At 48.3% G+C, this 27,230-nt stretch overlaps 1 protein-coding gene and 1 long non-coding RNA gene across 11 annotated transcripts in view; one reads left to right on the forward strand and one right to left on the reverse strand.

Annotated features, from left to right (window-relative positions):
• The window catches only part of FAM135B (family with sequence similarity 135 member B), a 292,392-nt gene that overhangs the window by 173,526 nt on the left and 91,636 nt on the right, over window positions 1-27,230 (forward strand). The window lies entirely within an intron of this gene.
• Window positions 497-4,960, reverse strand: LOC102165812 (uncharacterized). The gene is made up of 3 exons (XR_002343060.2): window positions 4,867-4,960; window positions 3,317-3,385; window positions 497-566 (listed from the first exon to the last, which is right to left on the reverse strand). It is a non-coding gene; the product is annotated as an uncharacterized LOC102165812 (long non-coding RNA).

The following is a 27,230-nucleotide window of genomic DNA, read 5'->3' on the forward strand; positions in this document are numbered from 1 at the left end:
TGCTAATTTATGCTGCACAGCAACGTGAGCCCATCCCACAAATGCCTACATTCTTTTTCTCACATCATCCCCCATCATGTTCTTTCCTAAGAGACTGGCTGTAGTTCCCGGTGCTGGACAGCAGGCCCTCACTGCTTATCCCTTCTAAAGGTAATGGCTTGCATCCACTAGCCCCAAAGTCCCTGTCCATCCCACTCCCCCACCCCCGGCACCCACAAGTTTGTTCTCCATGTGGACTTCAGGTCTTTTATCTGTAGGCTAAGGATCATGATTCCTACCCCCCAGCACACTCAAAGGTCTAAAGCAGCATGTCCCACAGTGTGGTACGAGCGCCAACATTGGTTCATAATTACGTGGGATTGTAAGAGAGACGTGACCTCCGGGGCGGTGGGGGGGCTGGAACCAGATAAAATCCCACTCCCATTAAATTCCAGGGGTGAGGAGACCACAGTGCATCAGGGACTGACATTCTCGCTGTCCTTCTGCCCCTTTATCTGGACGTGCAGCTTCCACTCTTGAGGTCACCTTAGGGTCCAGGCTGACTTCTGAAGCCTGGACCACTCCATCTGAGTCACAGGGCAGAGGGAGGGGGAAGAACGGAGTAAGAAGCCAGGCACCCTCTCCCTGTTGAAGGTCTTCCTGGGGCCCCACACAGCTGCTCCTACATCTCATTCGCTGGGGTTTATGTATATGGCCACAGCCAGAAAAAGGATGCTGAGAAAGGCAGCCTTTGTTCTAGGACTGCCTCTCCAAGGAAGAGCCTTGTAGTACCAGCCCCCAGCAGCCTTTGCCTCGGTGCTGGGGGTATTGAAGGTGAATTTAGGGGACCTGGGAGGTGATGCTCCTGAATATTAATCCTCATGGAAAAGTTTCTTTTTTTTTCAAGTTTAAGACTTCTGTTTAATTCAGGGAAAAATGCATTTTAGGCTAATTAATTTTTTCTTTCTTTTTTTTTTTTTTTTACTTTTTAGGGCCATACCTGTGGCCTGTGGAAGTTCCCAAGCTAGGGGTTGAATTAACCACAGCAATGCCAAATCCGAGCCACATCTGAGACCTAGGCTGCAGCTTAAGGCAGTGCCAGATTCTTAACCCACTGAGCAAGGCCAGGGATTGAACATGCATCCTTGTGGATACTAGTTGGGTTCTTAACCTTCTTAACCTGCTGAGCCACAGCAGGAACTCCTGACTCTGTGTTATTAACCTTTACTAAGCTTCCATTTTAGCCAAGAGTTCCACCCCTCTTACTGTCAAGAGTATCTGGCTAAACTTCAATAAATGTTAACTTGTTTTCACCAATGGTTTCCATGAATGGAAAGTAACACTGGATCAATTGTTATTTAAGAGGGCATCACAGTGCCCTTTCAGTTTTTTTTTTTTTTTTTTTCTTTTTTAGGGCCTCACCCACAGCATATGGACATTCTCAGGCCAAGGGTTGACTTGGTGCTGCAGCTGCCAGCCTACATCACAGCCACAGCAACGCAGGATCCGAGCTGCATCTACGTTAACTTCGCCACAGCTCACGGCAACGCCAGATCCCCAACCCACTGAGTGAGGCCAGAGATCAAAACCCATATCCTCATGGGTCAGTCCGATTTGTTTCCACTGCTCCTCAACAGAAACTCCTGAATTTTAAAACAAAAATTATTGCCAAAAAAGTTAAGTATTACTGGCAACGCTGGTGTGAGGTCATGAGAGTGAAAATCATGCTAGTTTTTTGTAAATAACTGAAGTTGGGGAAATGGCAGCATGAAGCCTATTAGTAGATATGAAACTCCCTGCTCTCAACTCACTATACTTCTAGCCACTTTTATTTCCTGGAAGATCAAGAACCAAAGGCACTCCTGCCTTTCCTAGAGTGCCTTTGATTCACTGTCCTACTTATGTGCACCCCGTACAAAATTAGGAGCAGATCACTTGAGGCTTCACTCAGAGCAAATTTCCCAACAGAGAGCCAAGGATTTGAGCAAGATCCACTTTAAAGCTGAGGAGCGGGGTTCCTGGATCAGGCTTTCCCACTAATTGGCGTTCCGTGCATCTGTCCCATGACCCTTTCTGTCCAATGACAGCCCGAGAGAAGAGGATGGATTTATGTTAAAACTGCTCATGCAGGAAAATGAACAGAATATGCCTCTCTGACCTTTTCATGTCTATACGGTATTTGGACAGTTACAGAAATAGGATTTCCCATTTTGTCTTGGGAGCTAATTGTGAAGCTCCCAAGGAGAGGCTATGAGGAAAGCATGTTCTCTGAAAAAATATGGCTTTCACGCTGAGTGTTCGCGAAGGAAAAGCATGAGAGTTTTATTTATTTTTACTCCATTCAATTTTTTTGTTTTTGTAGTGGTACATCCATTTTGAGGAGGCAGTGCTTTTTTTAAAGACTTTGCTTAGCGTGACCCAGCACACACATGTTCTCGGGGAAACTTGGAACTCTAGATGCACAAAGCCAGTCAGCCTGAGAATTTTTAAAAAAATTATTTTAGTGAAGTATAACTGATTTACAATGTTGTGTTAATTTTTGCTGCACAACAAAGTGATTCATTCATACAGTGTGTGTGTGTATATATACACATATACACACATTCTTTTCGTATTCTTTTCTATTATGGTTTATCGCAGGATATTGAATATAATTCCCTGTGCCATACAGTAGGATTTTGTTGTTTCGCCATCCCTTCTCTATATAGTTTGCACCTGCTCGTCCCAGACTCCCAGTCCAACCTTCTCGCCCCCCTTCCCCCTCCCCCTTGGCAACCACACGTCTGTCCTCCACGTCTGTGAATGTGTTTTGTAGAAAAGTTTGTGTCATGTTTTAGACTCCACAGGTAAGTGATGGCATACAGTATTTGTGTGTCTTTCTCTTTGTCTTGCTGACTTACTTCACCTAGTATGAGTATCGCTTGGTCCGTCTGTGTCGCTGCACATCGGCCTGAGCATTTTGCAGTCTGTGTCCGGGGGAGTGTCTCTCCATCACGCTCAGGACTCAGCTCACTTGTGTCCATCACTGACAAAGCCTGACCTGCACCTTCGCACAGAAGCCAGATAGTGGTTTTTGTGTGTGTGTGTATGTGTTTTTCTTGTTTACAGATAATTTGGATTATGCTGGCCCTACTCACAGTCTTTTAATGATAATAATGACGAGGATGATAATGACATTGACTGCTTAAATATGTACCCTATTTAAATTTAATATTACAATTAATATTATGTGTGTACCATATTTAATAGTAAATTTCCTCCCCTCTCACCACAACTCTGTATAGCGTAGGTGTTCTTATTATCCCCACTTTATAGATGAAAATACTGATGTGCACACCTGGGAAGAGGTGGGGTGGGAATCCCATCCAGGCAGTCTGGATCTTAACTCCTGCATCACTTTGCAGACCTGGGAGCAAGAGACCAAGTCCTTAGTGGGTCCCGCTTGGCACTGGATGATCCGATCCTTGACTCTCCCCTTAAACTCATCTCCCACTCTCTTCCTCATTGCTCTTACTCTTCCTTGAATGAATTCAAGGAATGAATTCAAGCTCATTCGCAGTCCAGAGCTTCTGAACCTCAGGGGGGTCCTTCCACCTGGAATTCAGTCCCTCTCCCAGTCTTCGCCACACTTGCTTTGTTGATAAACCCCGGTCAGGTCTCTACTCAAATGTCACCTCAGAGATGCTTCTTGCCCATTTTTTAAAAATAGGTTTCCGGTTGCCACTCGGTTTCTTATTCTGCTTTCTTTTTCTTCAGGCTACTTCAGAGCTAGTTTTGTTACGTATTTATTTCATCTCTTTGTCGCCTCTACCATTTAATAATAGTGCCGCTTTCAGTAAATCATTCCTGAGTGTTTTCTAGGTGCTAGAAAATAGTGTTTCGGATGCTTTAAGTATTTATGTGTATGGATGTACTTGTTATGACACCTCCTCTAAGCGGTATGTTACGTGGATAGGTCCCTTTTTACAGAAGAGGAAATTTAAGCACAGAGCATTTGCAGATGCGCTCAACATCCCTTAGGCAGCGAGTCATGGAGCCAGGATTCAAACCCTGAGAGTCTGGCTCCAGAGCCCGGCAGGTCTTGTTGTTCCCTGCTCCACCCACAGTGCTGAGAACAGGACTTGTGCTGAGCATCAGCTGAAGGAACAAATCAGCTGTGTGATAAATGGTCCTGCCCCTGAACTGGTCCAGCGAGAAGGACCAGAATTACTCCTTGACGCCCCGCCCCCCGACCTCCACATCCAGTCAAATTTCAGGTCTTATCAGCTGGGCCCTTCTCTGCCTCCTCAGGTCTCTCGGGTCCCTCCAAGCCCACTGACCTTCCTCTGGTCAGGCCCCCAGTCTTTCCTGGGGTCAGCGCTTCCTCAGCCTGTTTCGTGCTCCAGCCTCATCCCTCCCACTGACATGGTTGCAATAGTGGCAGAATCAGACCTTCTCAGGCTGCCCCGCCAGTGTCCCAGGGATGCGTTTTTAGGCACATGTCATCCCAGTTATACTGTTTTAAATATTCTAAACCATTTAAAAAAGATGCAATGTATGACATGCTTATGTCTTTATTTTAACGAGCATTTACCCAGTGAAGGTCTCTTCAAGAGCACAAAACCACGTTTACAATCTATCTGGGTTCAAACCCTGGTTCCACCTCTTTAAAACAGTGAAACGAGTGCCTGGTACCTCTGTTTCTGCGTATGAAAACGATAGCAAGAACAGAGCCTCTCTTGCAAGGTCACCTTGAAGATGCGGTTGGGTGATGGGAGTCCCCTAGAAACAGTAGCGGTATTCAGATGTCAGCTGCTGTCCTCCTCCCCAGCCCCAGCTGTGCTGCTGTTCCCTGTTCTCTCTGTCCACATTTCAATATATATGCCATTGTAGGGCTGATGGACCCACCTTTAATCAGTCGGGCAGGCACAGATCTGATCACATGACTCTGTGCCCACAGGCGCCCCCTCCGTAGCGCTGCTGTGAGGGGCCCAGATGCCAGGTCTGGCCGCTGCATCATTTAGCACAGTGCTGTGTGGTGAGAGCAGAATGGACTGCATCCTGGGTTACCATAATCTTGTTACATGGAATTTCAGCATTTACTCCCAGCTCCCCATGCGTCATATCTGACTTTAATTTGCACGAGGAAGGGCGTCTGTTAGATATAATTAGAGATAGAGCTTAGATGCTAAAATTGATCCTGAACTTTTCTTTTTGAATCAATGTTAGAATTCTTGAATATTATCATGAGGGGATTAAAGTAAAAACAGAACCGGAGTTCTCTGGTGGCCTGGTGCCTAAGGACTCGACACTGTCACTGCTGTGGCTCGAGTTCTGTCTCTAGCCCAGGAGCTTCCTCATGCCAAAAACAAACAAATAAATAAACAAAAACGGAACCAAAAATAATGTTGGGGGGAGACATGGGAGCAATCAAGTATTTATCACACACAAAAAAACAATGGTTGTTGGAAATGTCCGGTATCTTATTAAATCAGAAGGAAAACGCTTAACCAAGGCTTTGTAGCTCCTGATTTCAACCCTGCATGTCAATCACAACCTTACGGCTTCATGGATTTTCTTGAGCAAATGTTATACACTTGAAACACATATACTGCCTCGCACTGATGAAATCATGCTTACATGGATTTCTGTTCCATGTAAGACGGGGTGGAGGGAAAGGAGACCTCCACTGCCAAAAAATCCCTCAGTGTGATAAAATGCAAACGCAGGGAATGCACAGCTGCTCCTGGGGAAGATCTGAGCCGAGGGTCATCCACTCAGAGTCTCCAGCAAACACCCAGAGATTAAAGACGGCACCGGGGCTGAATTTCCATATGGAAGTTCTGTGGATTTTGAAGAGAAGGCAGCCAAGGTCTGCTGGGACCCCAGGAACATCTGGGGTGAGCAGATGAAAAGAAGCTCATGAAGATGCCTGAGGAGGAACAGCCAGAGACCAGAGAGAAAACACAAGGGCAGGATTGGATCTGAGAGCAAGTCTCAGCCCACAGCACTAGACGTTTGAAAGGGCTTTTTGATATGAACTGGGAAGCATCCAATAGCCGGACATTTCTAAGCTCTGTCTTCAAGGTCTTTGAAATAAGCCTTTTCAAGTTCTCTCCCGACACACGCCCCGGCTCAGCCTGGGCACCTTCCTGGTACCCTCAGGAAGTGGCTGCCTTTGCTTGTTCTGTGACACCTGGCAGAGATGCTTAACTACACAGCCCACCCCACCACCTGTATCTTCTTGCTTCTGCCCTGGTATCACCAGACCATCACGTTCCCAGCTCAGTTTCCTCTTCCTACTTAGACAAAACGTTTTATCTTCTCCGTAAGAATAACCTTGCTTCTTATAATCCCCCCATATTATTTGATCTCAGCATCCCTTGTGAGTCTTACTGCCTATGACCATGTGTTCATGCTGCATGTGTATTAGCATTTCCACTGAAGAGCTCGCACCTAGAAGGTAGGACGTTATCTGCATCTCCTCTTGTCTTCCCTCTCCGTTGCCTCGTGGCTCCTACTTAGATCTCTGCCTAAAGTCTGTTCCCCCCAGAAGTCTCTTCCAGCCTGGCTGAGCACTGGTGCGTTTGCCGTGTGACAGTCACCACTGTGTGCCTATGTTCCTGTGAGAGCCACCTGACTGCTCCCTTGGTCCCTGCAGCTTAGAACTCAGTGGAACGTGGACCATACTGTTGTGACCCCTTTCTATTCGCAGCACCTGACCCAGTACCCAGTGCCTGGTGTCCATCAGGGTCAGCGTATGTTCTGTAGATAAGGAGACATTGTCTCTTTATAAAACTGTAGCCCTAGAGATTCAGTGTCAGAGCCACCATGGAACCCGACGTATGTTCAGTAGATAAGGAGACATTGTCTCTTTGTAAAACTGTAGCCCCAGAGATTCAGTGTCAAAGCCACCATGGAACCCGCATGCCTGTTTCCTTGACCAGTGCCCTTCCTATCAGACTAGACTGTTCATGTCACCTGGGACCACAGTCTGAGAAACCTGTCCCTTTACTGCTGTGGGCATTAGCCCTCTTGAGGCTTGTGTATTTCAGAAGTCTGGACAAAGGATTTAACCAAAAGGATGAACCAGCCATGGTGGAATCAGGAGTTAGGAGAACAATTCGGATCTGAATCTCCTTTCTGCTTAGTGTTCATTGAGAAGAGACTCTGGAGATCACTGCCTTGAAGTCTTTGAAATAAGAACCAGAGAAAATAGTCTTAAATGCAAAATACATCAGAGTTTTAGGGCCAAGTTTTAAAGAGATCTTAAAGATGAAACGGAAACCTTGTAGACCCAGAGTCATTAAAGGAATTGACCAAGGTCATTAGTCAATGGAAGAGCTACTGTTTTAACTCAAGAATGTGAAATCTAATGGGTATTTTCACCCGAAACGATTGCTTCCCCCCTCCCTCCCCTCCTCCCCTCCCCCGCTTCTTCCTCTTCTTCCCTTTCCCTTTCTCCTTCTTCTTTAACTGTTGACTATTATGTATTCAGAGAAGAAAATTATCAAGCTCATTTGTGACTCCAAGGACAGCACCAGTGATGTCTGGTTAAAAGCAGTGAGAGTGAGCACTCGAGAGAGAATTCAGAAATAAAATATTTAGTCTCAGGAACAACAGAGCTGTACTGAGAGTAGAATCGTCACATCTGAAGAAAATGGCTCTTAACCCAGAAACTCATTGTGGAAGCCAAATAGAATCAATTAATCTTTCAAGAGTGAAGAAAAGAGCAAAGAGAGGATGAGACCCGCCCCCTCTCCTCAAGTAGCCATGAGACCAGACCCGCTGAGTGGGTTTCTTCTGATTACACAATGCTCGCACTTTCATTGAATATGTATTTATCACCAGAAGCGCCGGAATAAAAATAACCCCGTAATGCCATCGTCTAGGTGTCATATAAACACTTGCAACACTTGATAAGTTCTCCCATTTTTTTTCCAATTTTTTTTCCTTTCCTTTTTTATCACTTTCCCCTTCTCTTTCTAGTTTTTCTTTCTGGACAACCTCTCTTTCCAATCTCTCTCTGGATATATGTAAACAAAATTGAGATAATTTGGCGGCTTATATCTTTTCTTTTTGTGTCTTATAAATATGTTGATATTCCATCAGTTATGCTGGGATAACTGAGGCATATTTCAATCGCCTCATAGTTTTCTGTTTCGTGGATGTAGTGTGATTTATTTGACCATTTCTGTTATGTTGAATAATTTCATTTCAATGTCATTTCTTCTAAATGATGATGTGATGAGCATTTTAAACCTAGCTTCTGTCTGTATCTTCGTGTGATGCCTCAGAAATGTCTTGCAAGAGTCAAATGCTTAGTTAATGAGTATGCATACACATGGCCTTCTGAGGTCCCCGATCTGTCACTAAGACACGCTATTCTTAATAGCAGAGGCTATTATAACAGAGGCTAAATATAGCCACTTTGATCCAGCCAGTTTTCAGCCAGTTGACTTGGTTGGATTCAGGCTAATATCACTGTCTCTGCATGTAGCATTTTATGAAAAGTTGCAAAGAGCAAGCACAACTGGTGTTTGATACATTTTGAGATCCTGAGAGCACAGAGCAGAGTATGGAGGTACAGGGTCCAGCTGGCTGGTCCCCAGACATCCTGAATCACCTGCTGCCTCTTCCAGGTAGAACAACGTAATGAAAAATGGGGTTGGAGGCAGCAGTGTGCGTTTGCATCTCGGTTCAGCCCCCTGGGCTGTGTGCATTGGCTCCCCTTGCCTTGAATTGGGGCTCCCTAAGAACAAAGGTTAGCAGGATCTTAGCCATGGCACTTTTCCTCTCTCAGCCTCAGTTTTCTCATCTGTGAAATAGGAAAGCTAGTGATCAGTGCTCATGGCGTTGCCGAAAGGGTTAAGCGTGTGATGGAAATGACGGGATGGGAGAGAGTCAGCCAGAAAACTGTCTCATGTCCTAGGAAAGCCTCCTTCCACAATGCATGACACGACTTATTTCCTTGTCCGAATCTGGTTTTATGATGTTTTATCATCTAATCTTCAGCTTAGACCCAAGGGGGCAGAGAGAAAGGCACTTGGAGTTCAGGATGCTGATTGAGCAGCTCAGCCCCGGGGGCCCTGCCTCCCCCATCAGGTACTGATGAGTGGTCCACCGTGTCCGAAGCTTAGAGGCACAAGTGAGAAAATAACAGCAAGCACCCACAGAATTTTGCGGCAGGGGGTCCTGCCCACTTTCCAGATGCTGTTTCTGTGACAAAGCAAAGATAGACGCTAGTGTCCGGTGGCGCCTTCCACCTCCACCATGTGCGCTGTCACCTTGAGCATCTCACGCAAACTCTCCTCGTCTCTCTTTACATTTCTGTGTAATCGTGCTGGTGGACGCACTGCACATGGCCATGCGGACTGGGGGAAATGGCTAAGCACCCTTAAAAGTGCTCTGGGCACAGTAGGTGTTTAAGACATGAGAAGTCCCCAGAGCAGGGCAGACAGGGCAATAAGAGTCTCAGCAGAGGCCCCAGCAGGCAGCTAGTTGTGCCCCTGAGCATGCTCTCCAAGACCCCAGCTACTTAGGAGGTGGAGGGAGATGAGGGAGGGTGCCTTGGACAGATGTGTAAGGACCTGCTCTAAATGACAAGAAGCCCTACTGCTGAGGCAGCCGTATGTGTGTCAAAAGGTGTGTCAAAAGGCATTTCAAAGTTCCAGTTTAAGAAGATGTGGTATATATACACAATGGACTACTACTCAGCCAAAAAAAGAACAAAATAGATGCAAACTGTTGCATTTGAATGGATAAGCAATGAGATCTTGCTGTATAGCCCTAGGGATTATATTTAGTCACTTGTGATGGAGCATGATGGAGGATAATGTGAGAAAAAGAATGTGTGTGTGTGTGAGAGAGAGAGAGAGAGAGAGACAGACAGACAGACAGACAGACAGACTGGGTCACTTTGCTGTATAGTAGAAAATTGACAGAACACTAAAACCAACTATGATGGAAAAAATAAAAATAATTAAAAAAAATAAATTTCCACCAGCAGTTCATGAGGCTATTTTCCTGCACGAATTTAATATCTTATTTCGTTTGCATTTTTTTTTGTTTTGTTTTGTTTTGTCTTTTTGCCTTTTTCTAGGACCGCTCTCACGGCTCATGGAGGTTCCCAGGCTAGGGATCCAATCGGCGCTGTAGCCGCCAACCTATGCCAGAGCCACAGCAACGCCAGATTTGAGCCTCGTCTGCGACTCACACCACAGCTCCCGGCAAGGCCGGATCCTCAACCCACTGAGCAAGGCCAGGGATTGAACCCACAACCTCATGGTTCCCAGTTGGATTTGTTAACCACTGAGCCATGACGGGAACTCCCTTATTCACTATCTTTTTATGTGATTATGAGCTATTCATAGTTCCCCTTTTAGGAGTTTCCCATTGACAATGTTTGCTGCTTTCGGGGGGATATAATTTGCTCCTTGGGAATGTCATTGTGTTTCCTGCCTTCTGCCAGACTCAGCTTTGCTCATGATTCCTTGATGTATCCTGTGGAAAAATACCTTCTCCTAGTCTGTATCTTGAACTTTATCTTTGTTTTAGGCATAAAGTCATGTTGACCTTTGGAGTCTGATGTATCAAAGCTTCTGCCTGCTGCTTTTGCTTAGGTTGGATTTTCCTGTCAATCACACCAACAGGGATTTATTCTTCCCAACCATCTATATGGTTGTAGCTGACATTATTCCCACTCAGAGCTGGAGAAACTGAGGCTTAAGGAGGCACAGGTTAGGCTTAAGATTTGTACTGGGTCAGTTTGGCTTCACTGTCATCATTTGAGCTGTCGTTCCCTGCTGCTAATGGGGTACAACCACAGGGGTCCCCACTCAGCATCTCTGCAGCACCTCCCTGCTGACTTGGCCTGCCCCGGATCTCCAGCTTATAACTGGACATGTTTCATTCACATAGGCTTTCCCTGCTGGGGTCCCCTTGGGTCAGCCCGCCTCCCTATAGATGTCGCATCTGGTCCATGCACACTGTCTCTTTTGCCTCAGCAAATTCTGAATGTCTGAGCTTCCCCCAATGCATGAACCTCTATCCTGCTGCCTGCGGTGGCCTTAACTTTTTGAAGAGCGAAACAAGCCCTGGTCTGCTGGTCCCCGAACTGTGGGCATCTGTATCCAGCTGTGGGAGTGGGTCTTCCTTGCTTGGATGAAAGGAGGTGACACCTCCTTCCTCTCCCCCATGGGAGGCGGTGTAGTCAGAGACTGACTTCATGGCAACAGCTTCCTCCCAGCACCTGTGTATAAGCTCTCTGCCAAATCCCTCCTTCCCTCTCCTCCTGATGCCAGGTTACTCCTCAATCTAACGGAGAGCTTAGAGCCACGGTTTTCATCCACTCCCTTTGTGAGTTCTGCTTTGAGTCTGGCCTTTCCCATTGGTTTGCCGAGTCTGTTGTGGCCTCTGTCAAACTTCAATTTTAATAACCCGGAAGATGCCTAGGTCACGTGCTCCCCCCCACCCCCAATTAAGGGTGACACGGTCCCTTCAGTTTCTATTTTTGTAGCATTTATGACATTATAACTGGATGGTTAGAAATCCTCGGGCCTTTTGTTCCCCGGAAGGAAAGAATTCAAATGAGAGACATAGAGCAGTTTCCAGTAGCAGAAATTTCATTAAGCAAAGCAAGCTAAGGTACGTTACAGAGAGAGGAGAGCGGCCTCTCTGGTGGGAAATGAGAAGTAGCCCCTCCGTGGGGTCGAACTGCTTTTTCAGGGTAGTGGCAAGTCCCTGCCTGTGTCCTGCATCGTTTGGTTGACAAGGAAACTGACAGCTTTATGTTACAGACCTTTCCCCTCTCTGTGCAGGCACTTACCCATAGGCACCCAAGTGAAACCCATGGGTGGGAGTGGGGGGGGGATCACAATGCAAACTTATTATACATACAGCATAATGAACCCGGCTGTTTTGGGTCACCTCTTAAGTTTTAGAGACCTGCACCCACCAGGGCTGGCAGTGTGGAAAGTCTAGCTGTGGTTTGTTTGTTTTTTTGTTTTTTTTTTTGTTTGTTTGTTTTTGCTTTTTAGGGCTGCACATGGCATATGGAGGTTTCCAGGCTAGGGGTCAAATCAGAGCTGGAGCTGCCAGCCTACACCGCAGCCACAGCAACGAAGGATTTGAGCCACATCCGTGACCTATGGCACAGCTCATGGCAACGCCGGATCTTTAACCCACTGAGCAAAGCCAGGGATGGAACCTGCGTCCTCATGGATGCTAGTCAGATTCGTTGACTGCTAAGCCATGACTCCCCAGCTGTGTTTTTGACCTTATACTTGGGCCTGAGAAGGCTGGGAATGTAGTGGTCCTTAACCACAAAAGGGAGGAGATCTCTGGCATATTCTGGTCAGTGTCAAGGTGAGGGGGGGTGGGGACAAGAAAGACCGCTCCACTCAGGATGGGGCAGGACTTGTCTGACCAGCTACCTAACAGAACCATGACTTGAGCTCCCCTCCCCACCCCTTTACCGTAAGTCTTAGAAGGACGGAAGCTTGCTCACTGCCACAGCTCATGCACCTGCTGTCACACCTTTGTCACTCATGCTGATGTGTTGAGCCCGTGGACTGATGGATGGATGAAAGGATGAGCGTATGAATGACAAGACTTTCACATCCCTTCCAGACCGCACCGAGAGACGTCTTCCCTTTCACCTAAATCCCCTTTAAAAGCTTCATCGGAGCACACGTTCTCCAGTATTGATTGATTTGGTTTAGAGCAATTCTGGTCGATACTGCTAAAGTTTAAAGTGCGGTAAAAGTCATGATTCCTGAAAATGAATGCTCTTGTTTATCTTCTTCAAAGTAAATGTACTTTGCCTCAGCCTCCTGAACTATGTGCTGGTGGACGACCCATATTTTCATGGATTGGTGGCAGTGGCACTGATAAATTTCTATTGATTTTGCAACTGAATATTCCAGGTACTGTGCTAGATATTTTGTAAATACTTTTTCATAAATCCTCGTAACAATCTTTGGAGTGAAGGTATCTGTGTTTCCATTTTCAAAGAAGGATTTTTTGTTGTTGTCTTTTTTTGTTTGTTTGTTTGTTTCCTAGGGCTGCTCTCCCTGCATAGGAGGTTCCCAGGCTGGGGGTCGAATTGGAGCTACAGCTGATGGCCTACACCACAGCCACAGCAATGCCAGATCCTTAACCCACTGAGCGAGGCCAGGGATCAAACCCATGTCCTCATGGATGCTAGTGGGGATTGCTACCACTGAGCCATGATGGGAACTCCCATTACCACAATTTGATGGCTAATTTCCTTTGATTAGATGGGTAACTTGACATCTCTATATTTTTAGGATCTTTTTGGTAATGGTCAAATGAGAAGGTAAATTATTTTTTAAAATATTAAAAAGTAACTAGGTTTGAGGTTACTCAAACAATCAAAGGCGCTTTTACCCCAGTTACCATCCCAACACTGTTAGGAGAGCTTGTAATCACGCTTTGCCAATGTTAGGGAGATGCGAGAATGTTTTCTGGGGAAAGAGATGAGTCAGCAGAAGTCAGTGTGGTCTCTGGGGAAGGGACGTGTCACCCCAGGCAGAAGAGACAGCACTGGCAAAGATGACACGTGACAAGGGGGGACGGCAGGTCCCTGTGGCTGTAGAACAGTGAGCAAGGGAGCCTGGAGAGGGGCACTTTGGCCTTGAGGACAATATGAGGGGAAAGAACCCCAGTTTTCCCTTTGTCCTAAGATGAGTGGAAAGATCCTGAGGATTCTAGGCAAGGGAGCAGCTTGAGTCCCTTTGCAGGTAGAAGATAGTCTTCTTTGGAAATATTGTGGAGAGATGGGACCAAAGGAAGGTTGAGTAGCACGAAGCCCGCTGAGCCATCCAGGTGAGAACCCAGAGGACCACGGGCAGGTGCATTGGTGCTCGAGATGGAGAGAAGTGAGCCCTTCTTGGGAGGCAAGGGAGAAGTTGACCCTCAGACTTCTGGTTTAAACAGCAGGCTGGATCATAGACCCATTTACTAAACTACAGAATGTTGGAAGAGAAACCAGCATTTCAATTCTTTTCTTATTTTTTATTTTTTGTCTTTTTGGGGATGTAACCACCGCATATGGAAATGCCCAGGCTAGGGGTCGAATCAGTGCTGTACCCGCCGGCCTACGCCACAGCACAGCAACTCGGGATCCGAGCCACGTCTGTGACCTACACCACAACTCACAGCAACGCCAGATCCTTAACCCACTGAGGGAGGCCAGGGATCGAACCTGTGTCCTTATGGATGCTTGTCACGTTTGTTACCGCTGAGCTACAGCAGAACTCCAGAAACCAGCATTGTAGCTTTTAACAATTTGTTTCGTCTCTGGTGGTGGCGTGGAGAGTTTCCTTTGAAACGTGTTAAGCATGTGATGCCTTCTTTGAAAATCCCCACAGAAGACTTCAAGTTGGCAGCAGAACTTAGAGGGGTGGCACTTGGAGGACAAGTCTGGGATAGAGACTTGAGTTTCGGTGCTGCACCCCCTGTTGTGGACGGGACCTGGAGAAGAACACGCAAGGGCCCCGCTCTCGGAGGGCTTACGCTGTGGTTGGAAGGGAAGATGCTCGTATGGCTGCCGTGGTGATGGAGGCTATGAAGTAGAACCAGCTCCCATAAGGGCGCCGGGGGGTGACACGGAGGGTGGCAGGCACGCGCGCTGTCGGGGAGGCAGCTCTGAGAAGGAGGCGGAGGAAAGCTACCCGACAGTCCAGGGGGACCTCGTGCGGCTCAGCTCCGCAGCGGCCAAGGGAAGCGGGTATTTCAGGGAGGAGGGGTTGGCCAGCATCGCAGCCCCCTTCTGAGAATCCAAGCAGGGTTTGCACCACAGCTTCCCTTGACATCTTAGCGGCGGGTAGACCATTCACCACCTTGATGGGAGCTCTTCCGGCGGTGATGAGGGGCTAGAAACCAGATTTGGGGGGGGGGGTCGTTGAAGAATGAGTAAAGTGATGAAGAAAGGGGGACACGAGTTAAAAGGCCTTCCTGGGGTGCGTGTCACTGCTTAGGCAGAAGGGCCAGAGGGCGTGCTGGCCAGAAGGGCTGCGGGTTTGGGCTTTTGTGTGTATTTATTTCTAGGGGGAGAAAGTTGACTTCATTGCAAAGCCATTGGGGAGGATCTAGTTGAGAAGTTAAATGTGTAAAATAAAGAAGGGAAACTCGTTGTAACACTCCAGTCATTAAAAGGCTACTTTTTCTCAGGCCCAGGCCTAGGGGTGCTGAGACGCAGGCCAGCACGGTGGGACCCCAGGACACTCATGCAGACGTGTACGCAGATAATCGGGCGATGAGGTGTGATCACAGGGCAGGCGATACCCTGGTGACCCAGCATCGGGGAGGGGCCGACTTTACCCCCCACCCGCTGCTTCCTGACCCCAGCTCCTACGGGCTGGGTGATCGTGGCCGTGGCGCACCTCAGCACGGTTGCGTCATCTCCTCTGCGCCAAGGCAGAGACGTGAAGAAAAATGAACCGGAGAGTCCTGGCCATCTGGTAATTGAATCTAAAGCTGCAATAATTGATTCTGCGGACGTAGGCCTAGGCGTGCATCGATTGTGGAACCAACTGGCTGAGGGCGGGCTGACACCCAGGCAGGTGCTGCTGTGACTTTCAGTGGCTGTTTACAGAACCTGCTCAGACACAAAGGCATTGGAACATCCTTGGATACACTCCTTGATGCCCAGTGGATGTCAGGGGAGCCGCTGTGGGGCAGGAGGGGGGCGCTGGCGTCGGGGGCCCTGGGCTTGGAGGTTGGATTCTAGATCTCACTGTGAGTTCTGTCCTTGGGCTGGATCCCCCCAGTTCCTATCTGTGAAATGGGTTTAAAGAATGATGCGCTTTTCTTTTGGCTATTAGTTCTCCCTTGATGTGTGGGTTTTCAGGCTTTGGACACCAGCTTAGATGAAAAAGGAGTCCCTGTTATGGTGCAGTGGAAATGAATCTGAACAGTAACCTTGAGGTTGCGGGTTTGATCCCTGGCCTTGCTCAGTGGATTAGGGATCTGGTGTTGCCATGAGCTGTGGTGTAGCTCACAGACATGGCTTGGATCTGGCATTGCTGTGGCTGTGGTGCAGGCTGGCAGCTGTAGCTCCGATTCAACTTCTGGCCTGGGAACCTCCATAGGCTGCGGGTGCGGCCCTTAAAAAAAAAAAAAAAGAAAAAAAAAAAGAGAGAGAAAGAAGAGGAAACGGTGAGGACTCAGGTCTCCCTTTGGGGATCACCCGGCTAAGGCTCTACCTATTTCATTGTCACGCTCCTGTTGAGCACCTAGTTTATTCAAAGCACTCCCCTGGGTCGCAGGGAAGACAGCCCATGACCATCCTCCCGTGTGGTGCCTCAGGGGGCCTGTCGAATGATGGAGAAGTGGGGGGCTGTGGATGAGGATGTGATTCCTGGATGGATACAAGACAAGGTGGAATATACACTCCAAAGATGTGAACATGGGGTAAAGTGCGTTTTTAATATAAATACTGACACCTGCCACTGTCTTATCTTTCATGATGACCCCTTAGAAGAAGAGGTGTTCAGGGCTAGTTTACCCATGAAGAACATAGGCTCAAAAACATAAGTACTTTGCAAGTGAGTTTATGTCTGGAAAAATTGAAAACACTAATTTGGAAAGATGCAGGCATCCCAATGTTCACAGCAGCACCACTTACAGTAGCTAAGATATGGGCGCAACTCAAGTGCCCATCAACAGACGGACATATAAAGAAAATATACACGCACACATACACATGTACGATGGAATATTATTTAGCCGTAAAAAAGAATGAAATTCTGCCATCTGCAGCATTGTGGATAGAGCTAGAGAATATTATAATTAGCGCAGTTGGTTAGACAGGGGAAGACAAATACTGCATGATATCACTTAAATGTGGAATCTAAAAAAAAATACAAACAAATGTATAGAGCAAAACAAATGGACTCACAGATGTAGAAAACAGACTAGCTGGTTACCAGAGGGGACAGGGAAGAGGGAAGGAAAAATAGGGGTAAGGTATTAACACATACGAACTACTATGTAGAAAATAAATAAGCAACAAGGAGATACTGTGTAGCGCGAGGAATTATACCCATCATCTTGTAACAGCCTGTGGTGGAGTTTATACTCTGTACTGTACGTCAGTAAAACAGTTTTTTTTGAAAAAGGCTGAATGAGGTGTTCCCTTGTGGCACAGCCAGCTAAGGATCTGGCTTTGTTACTGCAGCAGCTTGGGTTGTGGCTGTAACTTGGGTTCGATCCCTGGCCTGGGAATGTTTACATGCTGCAGGTGCAGCCAAAAAATGAAATAACTGAAAAAACTGAAAAAAGATTAAATGAAAAAAATGTAAAAAACAAGTGAAGAGGTGACATTTTCAGAGGAGACACAAGGGTCTGGGATGAAAAGGAGCCTATCAGTTCATTAAAAAATACTAATTCTGTGCCTTTTATGCCAGGCTTCTTGCTAGAAGCCGAGAGCACGGTGGTGATTGATAGTCTGCAGGCTCAGAGGAGGGCAGCACAGAGCTGCAACCGCATGACAGGTGTTGTAAGTTAGCTGCTGCAAACTGCTCCGGGAACAGAGGCTGGAGCAGCTGTCTCTTCCTGGAGCATCAAAAGAACGTCTGAAGCAGGGACAAAACAGGTGAGGGTCTTGATGAATGAGAAGAAGCAAGTTTGGTCGGGAAAATGGCATAAGGCAAAGAATATTCAAACAATATTTACAAACAATGATATTTTTAAAAACAATAATGTCTAAGTCCATGCGTGTCACTGCAAATGCCATTACTTCTTTCTTTTTTATGGCTGAGTAATATTCCATTGTATATGTGTACAGCATCGTCTTTACCCGTTCCTCTGTTGATGGACATTTAGGTTGCTTCCACGTTAGATTACTGACTTTGAGCAAGTGTTGTGCTAGGACCTCTTAAAACTACCAGTCAGTAACCTGGTCTAATCAGACATCGACTTGTATTTGGCCTGGTAGAGGTCACTATGAGCCAGTAGCTCCCCCCAAAATTATTGAGAAAGTAATTAGAACATTGAAAAGTCGTGTTCATTTTAATGAGCCATAGACATTTGTTCCCATGATCAAATTTGGTGCCCTCAACAATAATGTAACTAGAGATTATTATTCCACTTTATAGAAAGCAAAGCAACGAGAGGACCATCGTGTCCTTGTGACAGGAGAAAATCGAGATGCTAACCCACGCCCCCCGCGCCCCTCTGCGTCCTCTGTCACGCCTCGTGCCATCTTCGCCAAATCCCTAGGGTTGGTCACACGTGATGTTACTAAGTGTGAGATTCAAAAGGTGAAACTGAGGAAGAAATCAGAGCATGTAGTCAAGGGAAGAGAATGGTTCTTTGAAATTTTTATTTATTTTTTAGTAATTCAATGAATTTTATCATAGTTATTGTTACACAACCATCATCCCAACCTGATTTTACAATATATCCATCCCAAACCCCCAGTCTGCCCCCTCCCCCCGACCCGTCCCCTTTCATAACCCGACGTTTTTCAACGTCTGTTAATCTCTTTCTGTTCTGCAAATAAGTTCATTTATATCCTTTCTTTAGATCCCCCATGTAAGTGACAGCTCATAGGCTATTCGTCTCTCACTGTCTACTAATTTCTCTTGGTATGATAACGTCTAGGTCCATGTATGTCACTGCAAATGCCATTATTTCATTCTTTTTTAAGGCTGAGTCATATTCCACTGGGTGTGTATGTGTCCAGCATCTTCTTCACCCACTCCTCTGTTGATGGACATTTAGGTCACTTCCATGTCTTGGCTACTGCCAGTAGTGCGGCAGTGAACATTGGGGTACATGCATCTTTTCAAGTCATGGTTTTCTCCAGACAGATTCTCAGGAGTGGGCTTGCTGGATCACGTGGTATAGAGGAGGAGAATGTTAACGGGCCTTCTTCAAGGTCAGGGGCTGTCTTGTCTGCAGATCCATCATACCAGTTGTGGTGGATGGGGAGGGTACGGTTGGTCATGGAGCATCTTCTGAACGCTGCATGAGGGTGGGGAGTAAATGTGTGAGACCCGCAGGGAAGGACGTTCGCTCTAAGCTACCACAGTTGGAGAAAGCTTGCCAGGAGGGAGGGTGTTTGAAGTCGGCCGGGAAGAAGGGAAGGGCTCAGATCCCCCCTTGGTTCCTTAGGATCTTGCTCCCTGGAATGTCAGCACCATGTAGGTGGGTGGTTACCGGACTCTCTAGCTGTGCCAAGCCTGGTACAGTCGTAGGTAGATGGGAGCTAAGAAGTTTAGATCGAGAAGCTTCTTGGTTTGGTTGGGTGTGGGGTAGACACCCTTTTGTCCTGCATTTGCTGTGTGTGAAGTTGAAGATCAGTTACCAGGTTCAGCCAGTGCCAGGTCTGAGTCAGGGTGGCGCATCAGAGTCCAGGGCTCTGGAGCAGGCAGGCCAGCATCAGGAGCCTGGGGCGATCTGGTGATGGAGGCGGTTTGACTTGGAGAGGGGAGAAGTTGGCCCCGGAAGATCCTCAAGTTCACAAACAGACTGACTGCATCTGCAGCACTTGGCGCTGGTGCCCAGCACAAGGAAAAGGTGCTGATGGAAGGAAGGGGGAAGAGCAGCTCCAAGGCCATCCCTGTCCTGGAGGACAGGTGCTCCGGTTCCTCTGGGCCGACACTGGAGTTTAGAAGGAGGAGGCTCGGGATGAAAGCGTGGGGTCTGAGAAGACAAACCTCTGGCTGCAGGGACAGGTCTTGGCCGGGAGGCCGGGCTGACCTTCACGTGGTCTGGGGATGCCGCGCGCATTTTAACCAGGGACTGTGTTCAGCCGACACGTCTGGTCGGAGCAGTTGTCAGAGCAGCCGCTTTCCCTCTGATGTCAGAGCTGCCCCCCACCGGCCGGCTAGCCTGGCCCCTCTCCAGCCCCTCACCTACACTCTAGTCCACGAATAAAGGACTTGCTCCTGGCACAGCAAATGGCCTGCAGGAGACTGCTCATCACCATGCCTGGCGTGTGTTCTCATTGGTCGGGACCCGTGCTAACCATTTGGGGTACATGCCTGCTTGGGTGGGAGGGTGGGGTCTAACAGAGGGAAGGTGAGCATCCGAGGAGAGTCTGGGTGAGCAGGTCCTCGTGTGGTTGTGTGGGGAGAGCTCCACTCGCTCACAGGCTGGGGAGGGGACAGTCGTGGCTTCAACCCTTGGAGAGAGTTGCAGCCCGAGGCTTCTCCTCTCCTTCCGGTCAGTCTTGGCTCAGCCATGGTGGTGGGCTGGTCTTCCAGAGGGACCTTCCATCTCTGTGGAAGAGAAAGGTGGAGTGACCACCTGGGCTTGCCTGCTCGGCAGTGTCTCTAGGGACTCCCCGATATTTTCGAAGCACGTCAGCACTGCCCCTTCACTCTGTGGTCTCCTATGAAGGCCAGGGTCACCATGGCCTGGAGAAGGGCTCTGTGTTCTTTGGAACGGACTGGGACCACGACTGGGCGGAGACGCTGCCGCTCTTACATGTATTTGATTAGCTGCATTGTGGCTACGCTTAGTTCTCCTGGGGAAGCCTGTGGCGGAGGCAGATGGCTCAGGAAAGCCTGAGTCACATAAATAGAGGTCTTCGCCTCCCATTGGCTGGGTCTCCTCATGGCTTTTTAGCAGAATGGGTTTCAGAATGAGAAGATGGAGCCCCGGTTACATGCTTCTCTGAAACCCCAGGCTGAGTGTTTCAGGCATGCTTAGTGCTGGCTGTTTGTACAGGGACGGGATAGGTGTGGTTGTCGTGAGGACAAAGCAGGAAACAGAGCCAGCCTCAGTGAGCAAGCTGCTTGAGCCAAGTTTCAGTCCACCCACCAATGTTGATTCAATACCGCTGCCAAGTTCTCAGTGCACCTTGGTCAGTCATGCGTTCCACAAATATTTGCCCGACCTGGATGTCGTGAAAAGAGCTGGCTCTGTGCGAAGCTTTCACCTGGATGGCAGCTTCCAAGCTGGTCATTTAGGGCCAATTAAACCATAGTAAATCATGTAGTCTTTATTCTACGAGCAGTGGGGTGTGATGAAGTCTGGCTTTTATTATATTAATAGACTGAAGAATAGTAACAAAGACGAGGAAAAAAAGAAGAAGTAGAATTAAGTTTTCCATTTCTGTGTGGAGAGAAAAGTACGAGGTGACCCAGAAAGGATTAGATTCATCAGAACCACATCTTGATTGGAAACCCCACAGAATTTGTGGAGGGCTGGATAAGAGGGTGAGGGCGAAAGAGGAACCAAAGGTGACCAGGAAGTATTTGTTTATTTTATTTATTTTTATTAAAGCATAGTTGATTTATAGTGTTGCGTCAATTTCTGTCATACAGCATAGTGACCCAGGCATACTTCTATATACATTCTTTTTCTCGTACTACCTTCTATCATGTTCTATCCCAAGAGACTGGATGTAGCTCCCTGTGCTGGACGGCAGGACCTCATCACTTAGCCATTCTAAATGGAATAGTTTGTATCTACTAACCCCAAACGCCCCATCCATCCCACTCCCTCCTCCCACCTCCTTGGCAACCACAAGTCTCTGCTCCATGTCTGTGCGTCTCTTTCTATTCTGTCCATAAGTTCATTTGGGCCATATTTTAGCTTCCACATACAAGTGATATCATGTGGGATTTGGCTTTCTTTTAGTGACTGGGAAGTCTTTTGCTCTTGGTGGTCAAGAGATTGGGGGAGGAACACGTGTTGGAACCACGGTCAAAGGTTCTATGTGGACGTGGACGTGTAAGGTGTGTATCTGACCTGGAACAAGTGGGCGAGAGGTCGGGTCTGCTCAGGAGAGAGATGGAGCTGGAGTCATAGCTTTGAGGGTTCTTGGCTCACAAGCGGCCCGTGAAGTCTTGGAAACAGCAAGCTTGGGAGGAAGGGTTACAGCCCAGAGAGGCAGAGGGGCGCGGGAGGAGCCAGCCCTGAGGGAGCAGCAGGCTGAGAGGGAAATCGTGAGCTTGGCTGCTCTCCGTTAGCAGGCACGGAGCAGGTGAGGCGTCTTCTCGACACTCTGTAGAGTCACATCATTATTGTCATTTCCATCTGCGAAAGAACCAAGGCTGGGAGAGTGAAAATCGCCCTGGAAGACTCCCAGCAGTAACCAGAGAGTGCCGTTGGCTCCGTTTTTCCAGGTGGTGCCCACTGCTCCGATCCCAGCCTTTCCCCGCGTCAGGAAACAATTGAGGATGCCCTTTCCACATCCCCTGAGCCTTCACTAGAAGCTGCTAGAATGCCATTGCGGCCGACCTTGAATAGTCACTCAGCTGCACAGTCCTGCCCATCCGGCAGTGTCTGCAGTGTCGTTTCTCCGGGCACCTGTTAGACCCCGCGTCCCGTGCCTTCCTAGGTCATCTTGTTCAACCTCCTACATCTTGAACGCCCATCCCCAGGTCACAGGTGAGGAAACGGAGGTTCAGACCATGGAAGTTCCTTTGCGGGCGCTCGGTGTACAAAAGGCAGACCTCGGAGCACACCTGTGTCTTTTAACTCATCCATTTCTTGTCCTTACGCAAGCGTGAGGGACGAGGCCACGGTCTGGACCTTGTTATTAAAATATGACTCGATGCGCCAGAGACTGCACAGCGGTTAGGACCCACTGGAAGGAACCCAGCAGGTGCACTTGGAGTAACTGGAGTATGGTAGAGGCAACCCGCTGGCCTGTACTTTGGCGATTAGATAGCAATGCACATCATCGGCTAATAAAGTGTTATCCAGTGCTCGCCTGCCTGGGCTCACTCTAATAGATGGGTTACCGTGGTTTATACGTAAGCCATGGAGCTTCCCATCGCTCTTGATGGGAGGGTGCTTACCGCTAAGTTGCATCGGCACTCCTTGTTCACGTTCGGGGCTGTAAAGAGGATTTTCTCTGCGCTCTTTGGTTTGGTTGTCCTCCTTGTGCAAATAGGAGTTTCTGCCAGGCCACGGTACCTGCCTTGTAATTTCGAGTTTCCTGGTGGAGTAAGATCGGCGTCTGATGTCCTAGGAACTGGAACTATCTGAGGGAGCCTTCTCTAAATCGTCCTCCTTCATCCATGCACTCATGAATAATTGACCGATTGATCGTTTTGGTGTATATTTGAGTGAACATACCAGGCAAAGCCCGCTGTTCCATCATTCTAGGACTTGAATTCTTTTTCTGCAAAGCAGAAGCGGTGGAATTGCACGAGAGCAGTGAGGAGAGGACGAAGTTGGGAAATACTGCCCTAAACACCGCAGGCCCGTCCTTACTGTACCGTCGCCAGTAACTAGGCTTGTGTCTCACGCTGCCTATGTGGCTGTTTAGTTCGGTAAGAAATGAGTGAGTAAGCAAACTCGGAGATGAAAGGAGGGAAAGAAGCGCATGCCTTGCAGACACCATTCTACCCTCTACGACCTTTGCTGCTGAGGACGGAACCGAACCCCATGATCCTGAGCTCCCTCGTGAGGGGGATGCCAGAAGGACTGTAAAGTGCCTGGAACCCAGACCAGCCAATCCCAGGCTAACTTCCGGAGAGCAGCTTGAAATGAGCAAGACAAATCTGTGTCTCGTGCATCTTTCAAGTGGCTTTTTCAAATCCTAGAGTTAAAAATAGCAGTGTTTGTGCTCAGACCAGGTTGTTGCACATAACGTGCCACCTCAGTTGAAGTGCCAAGGAGCCTATAGAAGATGTTGCGAATAGTGCAGTGTATCTGGAGAGGTGAGAAATTCACTCACACAAGGAAGTATCTGTGGAGGTGAATAAGGGACTATTCATCCCGACTCCATGGACAGGTGTTCAGACAGGCACATCCCACCAGGAACTGAGTGATTGTTGATTACTGAACCCCAGGTTTTTGCCTGCGCCTTGATGCAGAGCAGGTGATTAAGAAGCATTTAATAAATTAATTACTATATTTGAGGGCAGTCCCCACAGAAACATATTAATCTGGGGTTATGAATAAGGCATACACTCATCTCTTTGTGCAGTAAAGCAAAACACTCGATATTCCTTGTACAGAAGGGGACTTTACGTAGAAAGTAAGAAAAATGTGAGATGTTCTTTCAAATGGCCACGACCGTGGCAGTTAAAATGTTGCCCTTGATTGATGGGTCGTCGTTGTGATGCGCTTCAAAGTCGGAAGGTGCCAGTGTGTGCACATCTCCTCTTATTTTCCACCAGCATTTTTGTGTCTTTAAATGCTCTGTTGGCAGGAATCCCAGCCCGATCCCCCATCTCCTGTTGTCTGGGAAGCTCTGAGATTCCACGATGGAACAGGGTCCTTTTCTGAATGAGAGAACTGGATCTGAGCCGTCCCTTCTGGGGCTTCTTGTGGCCACGTGGGTCTCTCTCCAGAATTCCAGGCAGGCTTGTCCTCTCAATGGCAGGTTTGCTTCTGCAGTGTCTGTAAGGCTCTCGGGGTACAAGCCTTGGAATCCCAGGTCCTCACCCTGTTAGTGAACGTGACATATCCCAACAGTCCTCTTCAAAGCATAACTTTTGCGCCGGGTTAGATGGGTCCACAGAACCTTTCAGCTCACGACGTAACCAAATCAGCTTTGAGGTCATAACCCCTCAGCCAGAGGGAACATGCAGAGTCGTCATCCTAGGTACCTCTCTTTCTGGGATCAGGTTTTCCCCACCTGGAACCCACACAGTGTACGAATATCTCCTACATCAGGCAACGTCTGTTCCAGTCTAACTGGTCTCCCCAGCTTCCACATTCCAGAAAAGTCATCTTGATCCCTGTGCGCCCGGAAAGTCCTGCTGTCTCCATGCAAAATGTTCCCCTTGTCCTTCTGTGCTGTGGTCTCTGGGGAAAGTAGCAGCCTTGCTGGAATCCTGGAAGGTCACGCCACATCTCTTGACCTTGGCGATGAGTGTTTGCTGGCCTCACCAGTCAGACAGTGCTTATGCGATGCTGGCGGTCCTTCTGATCTTTCTCTGGAACAACAGGCAACATCCGCCTCAGGTAGCTTTTTCTTCTGCCTGTTCTTTGAAATGGTTAGAAGCAGTAATAAAGCTTGGCTTCAAGTGACTTTCCGTCCTTCCTGTTCCTAGAAATAAGCCAGAAAATGACCTAGTTTAAAGAGTCGTCATCGGTATCATCTTCATCTTACCAGGACATCTGCTTGGCTTTCGAGAATTTCACAGTTGAACACACACTTCAGCTCTGCATCTCATCTCAGCCTCACGTTCATTATGTCAATCAAGCAGAGTGTGGCTCTTGCTTCCATGAAGCCTGAGGGCACGCATCGAGAAAGTGGCGGGGCAGGTCTGTGTGTTTGCATTATGGAAGGAGACTCTGCTCTAAACCGCAAAAATCCAAGGTCCTGACCTTGACTTGCTCATAACCTATCTTGGCTTTTTTTTTTTTTTGGTCTTTTGTCTTTTTGTTGTTGTTGTTGTTGCTATTTCTTGGGCCGCTCCCGCGGCATATGGAGGTTCCCAGGCTAGGGGTTGAATCGGAGCTGTAGCCACCGGCCTACGCCAGAGCCACAGCAACGCGGGATCCGAGCCGTGTCTGCAACCTACACCACAGCTCACGGCAATGCCAGATCGTTAACCCACTGAGCAAGGGCAGGGACCGAACCCGCAACCTCATGGTTCCTAGTCGGATTTGTTAACCACTGCGCCACGACGGGAACTCCTATCTTGGCTTTTTGACGTCTCTGAATTCCAATGTTCTGGAAGCTTCTCCCATAGGAATGTGGCTGGGGTCTGAAGAAAACCTGTGATAGCGTCTTCTTAGCATCTTGACTTTCAAATCGTCCAGACCCCACTCAGCTGTTCTCAGGCCTGGAGGGTTCGAAAGGGTCCTCCAGAGTTTTAATGGCTTTTAGCCCAAGCCTGATTCTCTGCGGAACTCTCTGTGCAGGCAATCATGGCCAGGTTCAAGAGGAATGGGTGTGGGGTTCGGCCCACAAGTCAGGGCCCATGAGGGTGCTGTGGCTTGAACTCTGGGGCAGAGGGGACTGTGGCCCATGAACAGCACCTGCACCTCGTAATCGGTGCTTGCTGAGCCCTCTGGGGCTGGAGGGGCTCTCAGCGGAGGGAAGGTCATTGTGTTATAAACATTTAGAGATGCACAAATATGCAAAGTAGTGATATCGCTCTTTTGAGAAGAAACAACAGAGAAATTTTCAAAGCGTGCGTTTCGGTCTGAAGTGCCAGGTTGAAGGGTCTCAGGTGTACTCTGGACCGTGGGAGTCCCTGAGGAACTCCCCCCTCCCCCGGCGCCCCGGCTCTGCTCTCTTTCTTTCTGCTTCTCTCCTCTTCCTTCCAGCCCCTTTTCTTGCTCCTCCCACTTTCTTTCCATCGGTCTTGTTCTCCCTCAAAGTTCCAACTCTCCTTTCGGTTACGCTGCAAGCTGTCGACTCTGAGACACACAAAAGATGCAGGTATTGGGAAGATGCTGATCTGCACCTTCTCCTTGGACCCCTGGAGTAAATCTAGTTGCCAAACAAAAGAGTCTAAAGAGAAAAGGGGGAGTTCCTGTCATGGCGCGGTGGTTAACGAATCCGACTAGGAACCACGAGGTTTCGGGTTCAGTCCCTGCCCTTGCTCAGTGGGTTAACGATCCGGCGTTGCCGTGAGCTGTGGTGTAGGTTGCAGACTCGGCTCGGATCCTGCGTTGCTGTGGCTCTGGCATAGGCCGGTGGCTACAGCTCCGATTGGACCCCTAGCCTGGGAACCTCCATATGCCGCAGGAGCGGCCCAAAGAAATGGCAAAAAGACAAAAAAAAAAAAAAAAAAAAAAAAAAGAAAGAAAAAGAAAAGGGGCCTTTTACCCTCCAGCTAGGAAGGGGCAGCCTCCCCAAGCATGGTCTAGGTATTGAAACATGGGGAGAGTAGCCAAGAGCCCCCCCCCCGGGGGGGGGCAGTGCCAAGTGCATAGGAGAGAGTGGGGTGCACAAGATGTGCACAAGCGCCCTCTGATGGCCAAGGAAGGCTCTGCATGTGAGCGGGAGAGCCAGTCCTAGCAAGTTCAGAAAGTGACCTTGCCCAGGAGAAGAGAGAAGCATCTCCTTCAGAATGTCAGGAAGAGGGAGCCAGGACAGTGAGCCAGGTATCCAAGAGTGGCTTGTCATTATTGAAGAAGGGAGCATCCCAGTGGGAACAGAGGAGGCAGGCACTGTCCCAGTGACGCTCCCAGCCCCCAGAGGGTGTCTTATGATCAGTGAACCTTCCTTGGCAAGGAGGCACCTGATTTATGCCCTGCTTCCTAGTGATGACAAAATGACACAAAAGTCCCACAGGGCATCAGAAATGCCTCAGCTTGGGCTTAACAGGGCACCTTGGGTTGCAAGGATCTTCTGTAAACCCTGTTGAGTCCTGTGA

The sequence above is a fragment of the Sus scrofa genome, chromosome 4, assembly GCF_054392235.1.
Source record: "Sus scrofa isolate SSC_HxYL_T2T_F1_AM1 chromosome 4, Sscrofa_HxYL_maternal_Yorkshire_Landrace_v2.0, whole genome shotgun sequence".
Classification (NCBI taxonomy): Eukaryota; Metazoa; Chordata; class Mammalia; order Artiodactyla; family Suidae; genus Sus; species Sus scrofa.